At 54.6% G+C, this 9,888-nt stretch overlaps 1 long non-coding RNA gene across 1 annotated transcript; it reads right to left on the bottom strand.

Annotated features, from left to right (window-relative positions):
- Positions 1-3,267: 3,267 nt before the first annotated feature.
- Positions 3,268-3,715, bottom strand: LOC127050992 (uncharacterized). The gene is made up of 2 exons (XR_007774360.1): positions 3,642-3,715; positions 3,268-3,508 (listed from the first exon to the last, which is right to left on the bottom strand). It is a non-coding gene; the product is annotated as an uncharacterized LOC127050992 (long non-coding RNA).
- Positions 3,716-9,888: the final 6,173 nt, after the last annotated feature.

Below are 9,888 nucleotides of genomic sequence, written 5' to 3'. Positions count from 1 at the left end.
TCTGAGACAGCTTGCTGCCAGGGAGCCAATCATAAGGGGATTCTTTTTCATGTAAGAGGACGTTGATGAGACACGTGAGAGCTGCACGGTGCCCATGTTCACGTATAGCCAAGCAGAACATTTCTTCTCTGATTTGTCTCTGTGACGTTATCAAAAACCCCATACACGATCATACTGACGGTGATGGCTAAAGCCATCCCAAAACCTATTTCTGCTCTCAGGTTCCCAATTTTAATCAGGGAACAGCGATCGGCGCATTCCTGGTCGGGAGATAGGTCAAAGGCAAACAAGGTGTAACTCTGTGCAAACTCCTCACGGTTGATTAACAGAGAACGATCTTTCATGTGTTTACCAGCTGTCTGTACCAGATTCATGTATTCTCTCATGCAGCATCTTGCCTTGAAGCCTGGTTGCAGAGGCTTGGTTACGGAATATTCCACCCACGCCAGCCCCGTACATCCAAGAAGGTCATATCCCACCTGGGCTTTGTAACAGTTCCTGCAGATGGTGGGGTTGCTGTAATTTTTTAGGATCGCCTTAATGTGTTACCTTTTAGAAACCTCGCTCTCTCCGGGGACACTGGTGCACCTTGATGATCACCTTGCCAAAGCGAGATAAGATGTGTCTGTTCTGATCTGTCTTTATTTCAATGGTAATGGTATCGATGTGGTGTTTTCTGACAGGAACGTAATGAGGTTTATCGTAGGTGATGGTGACAAACTCCTTGTTCCTTCCTTGGACAGGAACACAGCGTAACAGAGGAACAGAAAAGTCCCCCACAAACTGGTGTTCTACAATATCTGTGAACAGACACAAAAAGTTAAAAGCCCTGTGAGGTCTGCTGAGAAGGGGAATTTTTCGACGCTGTGCTTGGGGCCCAAACCTAGAATGTTAGCTAGCTCCCCGCTGGTAGAAAACATAGAAGTAAAATCGGCAGATTTAAGACTAACTTTTCTACGCACAGGGTCATAGTTCATGACCACCTCAGGTGGTTTGGGATGATGAGCCACAGTACTGTTCATATGATCCAATAATTCGGGTATGGACTGTAGTAAGAGGAGGCCCTAAGATGTAAACCTTGGTATCAGAGGCCTGGTATGAGGCCTAAGGCCTGAACTAAAGTAATGGTCAAGACTTTGCTAACATAAAGCAAAGTGAAGCTGTGAGCCAGAGGCAGGCCCTGCTCACAGAAGCTGGCAAGGAAAGGGCTGATGCTGCAAGAAGATACATACCTAAAAGGTACTGGACATTAGAGATCAGAACATTCACATACTTGCACATTCCACACAGATAACAAGGAACAGGCCGACCCATCCCAATGACAGGCAAAAGGATAAAATGATGGATAGAGTTGTTTTGATTGAACCAACATGTACAAGGTGAGAGGTGGCACTTTACTACGTAGAGGGATTGTACTTTGCTACGTAGAAGGGTTGCACCTCAATACGTCAGGAGTGATGTGTAACTTGTTTGTACCTGTGTATAAGAATATATCCCTGGGGCAGTGTCTTTGTCTGGCCTAGGGGGCAGTGGAAAGTCCCGCCACTGACTGAGCCGGATCCATTGCTAAGAGACACTTTCTCGTAGTATGCCCTGAGTTAGGCTAAGAAACCTACAGGGAACTGCCATTGTGTCTGAGATCGCAATAAACCTAGCAGACGTGACTTTGCACCTTACTAGAGTCTGTGGTCATTGGGGGTTCTCGTCGAGTCTGCTGCATCAGCTATCTCCAGAGCTGGGGCAGCACACGGGGCGAGCACACGCACGCAGCCGACTGATACCAACAAGGAGACAGCAGAGCACCACACTGGTAGCATCTGACAACACCTCTTGACAACACGGACCACTAATAACCTCGTCATAGGATAAAATTCCATGCCATATCTCCAAAGGTGATTTCAAAAGAGGTGTCTTTCTTGATAGTGTTCCGGCTGTGCGGGTATTGTATTTCCACTAACCTCACCTCCCAGGCACTCCGGAAATCCCAGGGCTTAATTAGCCGTATTGTAAAGTTCAAGCTGTGTTTTGAGGAAAAACTGCAGAGCTGGCATTGCTGAGCAAAGTAATGTAGAATCCGCTGTCGCTCATTTTTCTCTCTGTCTTTGCAGGAGGAATCTTTTTGTTTGTTTGTTTTGTTCATGTCTAAATGTCACAGAGTTGAAAAGCTTCCACCCAGCTGTTAAACTTATCACCCCTCAACCATTTCAACAGTGGCTGCTTTTTTCTCCCTTTTCCTTTATCCACTAGAACATTTTTGATCCTGTAAATCCTGTCTTGTTTGGGTTTTACTTTTTGTAATTCTTCAGGGTAAAAAGATCCAGTAACTGTCTCATCCTCGTAATCTTGTAATCAGTATACAGGTCTCTGGCTCCTGGTTAAGGCTTCATCTGCTATAAATAGCTCGTCAGTAAACGTCTGTTTGTAACATTTTTCAAAGGCTCCTTTGATTTTAGTCTCACGTGCTCACCTTTTCTAAAAAAGCAACAAGCAGTTTTATTTTAAAACCATCTCTATAAACCATTTTCCATATCTTCAGAGAATGTGAAGGATTAACATCAGCGGGTCTGGTACATATAATTCTGTGAAAGCTCTGATTGTAACTTTTTATAAAGTCAGATAACACATCAATGTAGCGAAAGGTGTTATGGGCTGTAAAATATCTCCACATCCTCCATATCTTTTTAAAGTTCTATTAAATCACTGCTTTGACTTCATTATTAGCAACAAAATGGTGAACGCCGTCCGTTTTAACAACCTGATAAAAGGTTTGTTTAAAAATTCTTTCCACTGATGGGTTTGTAATTTTTGAGGCTCGACCTTCGCTAAAAATAGCTTTAAAGGCCTTGGATACCTCACCACTTGTCTTATCTTTTAGGCCTAAGGACCAGGCATATTTGTATAGGATGTCTATCACCTTTAAGATGTACTTAAAGCCTCTGTTGTGTTTGGAGAACCGGCGCACATCTACCAAATCTGCCAGCTATTGCGCGTTCACATCTGAAACAATGGTCTTGTTTCTTTTAAAACGTATTGGAGCCGGTTTGTGTAAAGTATAAGCCTCCTGGTGTGAAAGCCAAGCAGTTGCCTGTCTTCTATTGAAAGTTTTACTATGCTTTTTGGCCACTCGAAAAAGAGGATTCACCTCACCAAAGCTCCCAGCTTCCCTGGGGGTATAATATATTTTCTTTAACAGAGCTGTCTGTGGAGACGGGACTGTTTCTGGTACCGTGTTTTACTAACACAAGCATGGAGGGGGATGCAGTCATATGGACACATTTAAATAAGTTTAATTAATTGCCTGGTTTAACACAACCTTTGACAGCTGTCTGTAAAAATGGACACCATAACCCTTACAATGAGGGACTCTGATCTGGTACATTTTTCTACTTTGTCCTTTTCCGGATTTTCCTCTTGAGATCTGCGTCTCAGACAGGAACAAAAACAGCTGATGAACGACAGGGCTACCGATGTGTAAGTTCTCAAAGGCCTCTTGAAAGGCATCGTCGAGCTGTTGAGAGATTTTCAGACAAAAAACAGTGTTAGCCCTCCCCTCCTTGTTCTTAGATTTATGCAATGCCAGGTCGATTCTTAACCCCATTATACCCCCATGATTGATCGTTGCTTCTTAATCATTCACTTACCTGAGCGACGTCTTTCCCGTTCACCTTGTCCGCTGGTGACTCCCCCAAGTCATGTCGTCTTCCAACTTTGGGGGGGTGGACAATGAGAGGCCATCACACTCATCAGGGTTCTTCATGAGGCAGGGCTGGCTCTAACATTTTTGCCGCCCCAAGCGAAAACAAAGAGCGCGGGCCCCCCGAGTGTGGCGTCACCCAAGACCCTGCCCCCCCGACCGTGGTGTCGCCCAAGACCCCGCCTCCCCCGAACGTCACGTCGCCCAAGTCCCCGCCTCCTCCGAGCGTCGCTTCGCCTCGCCCAAGTCCCCGCCCCTCCGAGCGTCGCGTCACCTTGCCCAAGTCCCCGCCCCTCCGAGCGTCGCCTCGCCTAAATCCCTGCCCCTCCAAGCGTCACCTCACCCAAGTCCCCACCCCCTCCCAGCATCGCGTCGTGCCGCCCAAGTCCACCGCCCCTCCCGAGTGTCACACCGCCCAAGTCCCCGCCTCCCCGAGCGCTGTGCCGCTGAAGCCCTCCCCAGCCGAGCGCCATGACACTCAAGTCCTTGCCCCCCAGCATGGCACCATGCCTCCCAAGCCCCTCCCCCCAGCGCCACCTGACCGAACAAAAAAAACAAAAACAAACCCCGAATGCCACCCTGTCCCGAGGTGCTGCCCCAAGCATGTGCCTGGTGGGCTGGTGTCTGGAGCCGGCCCTGTCATGAGGGTTCGGGGTCGGGTTCTGAGGTATTTATGAATGGTCGAGTCAAAGGGCCCTCCTCGGAAAAGACGGTTACTCACCTTTGTAACTGTCGTTCTTCGAGATGTGTTGCTCACATCCATTCCAGTTAGGTGTGCGCGCCGCGCGTGCACGCTCGTCGGAAACTTTTTACCCTAGCAACTCCAGTGGGCCGGCAGGTCGCCCCCTAGAGTGGCGCCGCCATGGCGCTCGATATATACCCCTGCCGGCCCACCCGCTCCTCAGTTCCTTCTTGCCGGCTACTCCGACAGTGGGGAAGGAGGGCGGGTGTGGAATGGATGTGAGCAACACATCTCGAAGAACAACAGTTACAAAGGTGAGTAACTGTCTTTTCTTCTTCGAGTGATTGCTCACATCCATTCCAGTTAGGTGAATCCCAAGCCATACCTAGGCGGTGGGGTCAGAGTGAGAAGTCGCGGCATGGAGCACTGCAGATCCGAAGGCCGCATCCTCTCTTGACTGCTGGACCAGGGCGTAGTGGGAAGCAAAGGTGTGGACCGATGACCAGGTCGCTGCCCGACAGATTTCCTGGACGGGCACACGGGCGAGGAAAGCCAGCGACGACGCCTGCGCCCTGGTAGAATGCGCAGTCACACGGCCCGTAGGAACATGGGCCAGCTCATAGCAGGTCCTGATACAGGAAGTTACCCATGAGGATAACCTCTGCGAAGAAATGGGAAGCCCCTTCATGCGGTCCGCTACTGCCACGAAAAGCTGGGGGGATTTGCGGAACGGTTTGGTCCTCTCCACATAGAACGCGAGAGCCCTACGGACATCAAGCGAGTGGAGCTGTTGCTCCCTGCCTGAAGAGTGAGGTTTCGGGAAAAAACCCGGGAGGAATATCTCTTGGTTGACGTGGAAGGCTGAGACCACCTTGGGGAGAAAGGCAGGGTGTGGCCTCAGCTGCACCTTATCTTTATGGAAGACTGTATACGGGGGGTCTACCGTGAGAGCCCGGAGTTCCGACACCCGTCTAGCTGAGGTGATAGCTACTAGAAAGGCAGTCTTCCAAGAAAGATAGAGTAGGGAGCAAGTAGCTAACGGCTCGAAGGGGGGCCCCATGAGCCGAGACAACACCAGGTTAAGATCCCAGGTCGGGGCAGGGAGTCGGACATTAGGGTATAGACGTTCCAGCCCCTTCAGGAATCTAGTCACCGTCGGGTGAGAAAAAATGGAGCGGCCATCCCCACCGGGGTGAAAGGTGGAGATAGCTGCCAGGTGGACCCGCAGGGACGATATCGCCAGGCCCTGTTGTTTGAGGGACCAAATATAGTCTAAAATATTGGCCACCGAAACTTCCATCGGGTGGAGACCTTTCTCCACGCACCAACAGGAGAAACGCTTCCACTTGGCCGAGTATGTCGCTCTAGTGGAAGGCTTCCTGCTGCCCAAGAGTACCTCCCGTACCGGGGTGGAGCAGCGCAACTCAGAACTGGTCAGCCACGCAGGAGCCATGCTGCTAGGTGCAGCAACTGGAGGTCCGGGTGACAGAGAGTTCCGTGTTCCTGGGTGATCAGGTCCGGGTGAAGGGGCAGGCGAACTGGGTCGGCTATGGCCAGGTCCAGCAACATGGGGTACCAATGCTGTCTGGGCCACGCCGGGGCTACCATGATCACGCGGGCCCTGTCCCTGCGCACCTTCAGAAGGACCCTGTGGACCAGCGGGAACGGGGGGAACGCGTAGAACAAGTGGGTCGTCCACGGAATAAGGAAGGCATCCGCTATAGACCCGGGTTCCCGGCCCTGAAAAGAGCAGAACGCCTGGCATTTCCTGTTCCCCCCGGACGCGAAGAGGTCCACACGGGGACAACCCCACCTCTGGAAGATCGAGAGGGCGACGTCCGGGCGAAGGGACCACTCGTGTGAGAGGAAGGATCTGCTCAGGCAGTCCGCCAGCGTGTTCCGTACTCCAGGGAGGAAGGAAGCCGTGAGGTGAATGGAGTGGGCTATACAAAAGTCCCAGAGTCGCATCGCCTCGTGACATAGGGGAGAGGATCTGGTGCCGCCCTGCTTGTTGATATAGTACATGGTCGTCGTGTTGTCGGTAAATACCGCGACACAACAACCCCGAAGCTGGTGATAAAACGTTTGACAAGCAAGGCGGACCGCTCTCAACTCCCGCATGTTGATGTGCAGCTTCACCTCCTGCGGGGACCACAGGCCCTGTGTTCTCAGGGTTCCCAGGTGGGCCCCCCAGCCGAGATCTGAGGCATCCGTCGTTAGGGACACCGAGGGCTGGGGCGGGTGGAATGGGAGCCCCGCACACACTACGGACTGGTCTAGCCACCAGCTGAGAGAATCCAACACCCCCTGGGGGATTGTGATCAGCATGTCTAGTGGTTGCCTTGCCGGCCGGTAATGTGCGATGAGCCACGACTGGAGGGGCCTCATGCGGAGCCGAGCGTAACCGGTCACAAATGTGCATGCTGCCATGTGGCCTAACAGGGTTAGACATGTCCGTATTGATGTTAAGGCGGCTGCCCGCAATCGCTGAACGATCGCCGACAACGCCTGGAACCTTGGCAACGGCAGAAGGGCCCTGGCCACGGTGGAGTCCAGGACGGCCCCAATGAACTCCACCCTCTGCGCGGGGAGCAGGGTGGACTTGTCCACGTTGATCATGAGGCCCAAGGTAGCAAACAGGTCGGTGATCCTGCGGACGTGGCTGCAAACCTGTAGCTCCGACGTGCCCCGAATTAACCAATCGTCTAGGTAAGGGAACACGTGGATACGACTGCGCCGAAGATGTGCCACAACGACGGCCATGCATTTTGTGAATACCCTCGGAGCCGTAGAAAGGCCAAATGGGAGGACTGCAAATTGGTAGTGAAGGCGGCCCACCACGAATCGAAGGAAACGTCTGTGGTGTGGCCATATGGCAATGTGAAAATAAGCGTCCTGCATGTCGAGGGCGGCATACCAGTCTCCTGGATCCAGGGATGGGATAATGGTCCCCAGGGATACCATGCGGAACTTCAACTTCACTAGGTACTTGTTGAGCTCTCGCAGGTCGAGGATAGGCCTGAGGCCTCCCTTGGCCTTGGGGATCAGAAAGTAGCGGGAATAAAACCCCTTGCCTTTCTCGTTTTCCGGAACCGCCTCTATAGCTCCTTTGTTGAGGAGCGTCTGTACCTCCTGTCGAAGGAATTGCTCGTGAGAGGGGTCCCTGAAGAGGGACGAGGAAGGGGGGCGGGAGGGAGGAAATGATACAAACTGCAGGCGGTATCCCGTCTGCACCGTGCGTAAGACCCAGCGGTCTGATATTATTTGGGTCCACGCCGGGAGGAAAAACGAAAGGCGGTTGGAAAACGGGGGGGAAGGATCCGTGGGGGAAACTGTTATTGCGCCCTCGGGCGCACCTTCAAAACGAAGGTTTGGGCCCAGGCGGGGGCTTGGAGGAGCTTTGATTCTGCCCCCCTTGGTTCCCCGACTGTCTACGCCTTCCATTCCTGCCGCGGCGCCTATTAAGGTCCTGCCGCTGGCGGAACTGGGGGTATGGCCTACGCTGCTGCTGCTGCTGCGGCCGGAAGGGTCTGCGCTGCATCCCCGGCGTGTGCATCCCGAGGGAGCGCATAATGACCCGATTGTCTTTAAGACTTTTCAGTCTGGGGTCTGTCTTTTCTGAGAACAGGCCCTGGCCTTCGAACGGGAGGTCCTGGATGGTGTATTGGAGCTCCGGTGGAAGGCCAGAAACCTGAAGCCAGGAGATGCGGCGCATCGTTACCCCCGAGGCGAGGGTACGGGCAGCCGAGTCTGCAGCGTCCAAAGAGGCCTGTAACGAGGTTCGTGCAACCTTCTTGCCCTCGTCAAGAATCGCCGCGAATTCTTGACGAGCCTCTTGTGGCAGCAGCTCTTTGAACTTGTCCGCTGCCACCCATGAGTTAAAAGCGTAGCGGCTAAGAAGGGCTTGCTGATTTGAAACCCTGAGCTGAAGGGCCCCAGCCGAATAGACCTTGCGGCCGAGGAGGTCCATACGCCTGGCCTCCTTGGATTTGGGGGCTGGGGCTTCCTGTCCGTGGCGCTCCCTCTCGTTCACCGACTGCACCACCAGGGAACACGGTGTCGGGTGAACGTGGAGGTACTCATAGCCCTTGGAGGGGGCCATGTACTTCCTTTCGACGCCCCTCGCCGTAGGGGGGATGGAGGCCGGTGACTGCCAGATTGTATTGGCGTTGGCCTGGATCGTCCTAATGAAGGGTAGGGCGACCCTGGTGGGAGCATCGGAGGAGAGGATGCTGACGACGGGGTCCTCAATCTCAGAGACCTCCTCGGCTTGCAGGCTCAGATTCTGTGCTACTTGCCTAAGGAGGTCCTGGTGTGCCCTGAGATCTAGCGGAGGAGGGCTATTGGAGGAAGTGCCAGCCACCGCTTCGTCGGGAGAGGAGGATGAGGAGACCCCTGGCAAGAAAGTGTCCAGCGGGGGGTCCGCCTCAGCCCTCGCCTCTGGCTCAGGAGCAAGACCAGGGTCTTGCTGCTTCGATCCTTCCTCTCCATCAGGGGAGGGAGAGGGGCGAGACAACGACGCCTCTGGCACCCTGTGCTCCGCCGTTGCAGGCCTAGCAGGAAGCTGTTGGGGGCCCTGGGCTTGATGGTACGCCCAGGGTGTCCAAAACCCCCACTGCTGCGGACCCTGGTCCTGTTGCGGAGGGTCCTGGAATAGAGCCGCTTGTCTGTCGGTGCCCAGCGCATATACGCTGTCCGCTTGTGATGACACCGACGGCTGTCTGGAAGGCCATGGCAGGGCCGACCGCGGCTGATAAGAGTCTCCGCGGTCTGGCACCGAAGATGTTCTCGGTGCCGGGGATCGGTACCGGGAGTCATACCGGCGCCGGGATCAGGACCGAGTTCTGTCTCGGTGCCGGCCGCTGCTTCGGTGCCGGGATCGGGACCGGGACCTGCCACCGACGCGGTGCCGGGAGGTCGACCGGGACCGGGACCTGCCACCAGCTCGGTGCCGGGAGGTCGACCGGTGCGCTGAACGACGGCGAGACTGGCTCCTAGAGTCACGGTGCCGGTATCGGCGGCTGGAGCCAGACCGTGACCGTCTGGAGGTCGATCGGTGCCGCGAGTACGACCGGTACTGCCGAGGGGAGCGGTGCCGGGACTGCGAGCGGCGGTGGGATCTCGAGCGACCGTGGCGTCGGGACCTCGATCGCGAGCGTGAGTCCCGAGACGGCGCCGTCATCATGGGCTTGCCCCTAGATGCTACCCGCACCGGAGGTACCGGGGGTGGCGGCTGAGTTGACTCAGTCAGGGCAATGAGGTCCCGTGCCGAGGCGAAGGTCTCTGGAGTGGATGGGACCAATAGCTCAACCCCAGATCTTATGGGGGAGCTCGGCGGTACCGGACTCGACGGACCCACCGGGCCCGGAGTCGACGGTGCCGGTAGCGCCGCGGCAGATGTCGATGCCGGGCGCTCCATTCGAGTCTGCCTGGCTGGAGTTGCAGACTTCGATGGTCTTGTTTCTGCACCCGGTGCCGGGGAAGGTCGGTGCCGGGGAGTCTTTCCGGTGCC

This window comes from Gopherus flavomarginatus, chromosome 5 (genome assembly GCF_025201925.1).
Source record: "Gopherus flavomarginatus isolate rGopFla2 chromosome 5, rGopFla2.mat.asm, whole genome shotgun sequence".
Taxonomy (NCBI): Eukaryota; Metazoa; Chordata; order Testudines; family Testudinidae; genus Gopherus; species Gopherus flavomarginatus.
Note: the sequence above shows the minus strand (reverse complement) of the source record. Positions and strands in the feature narration are given on the sequence as shown.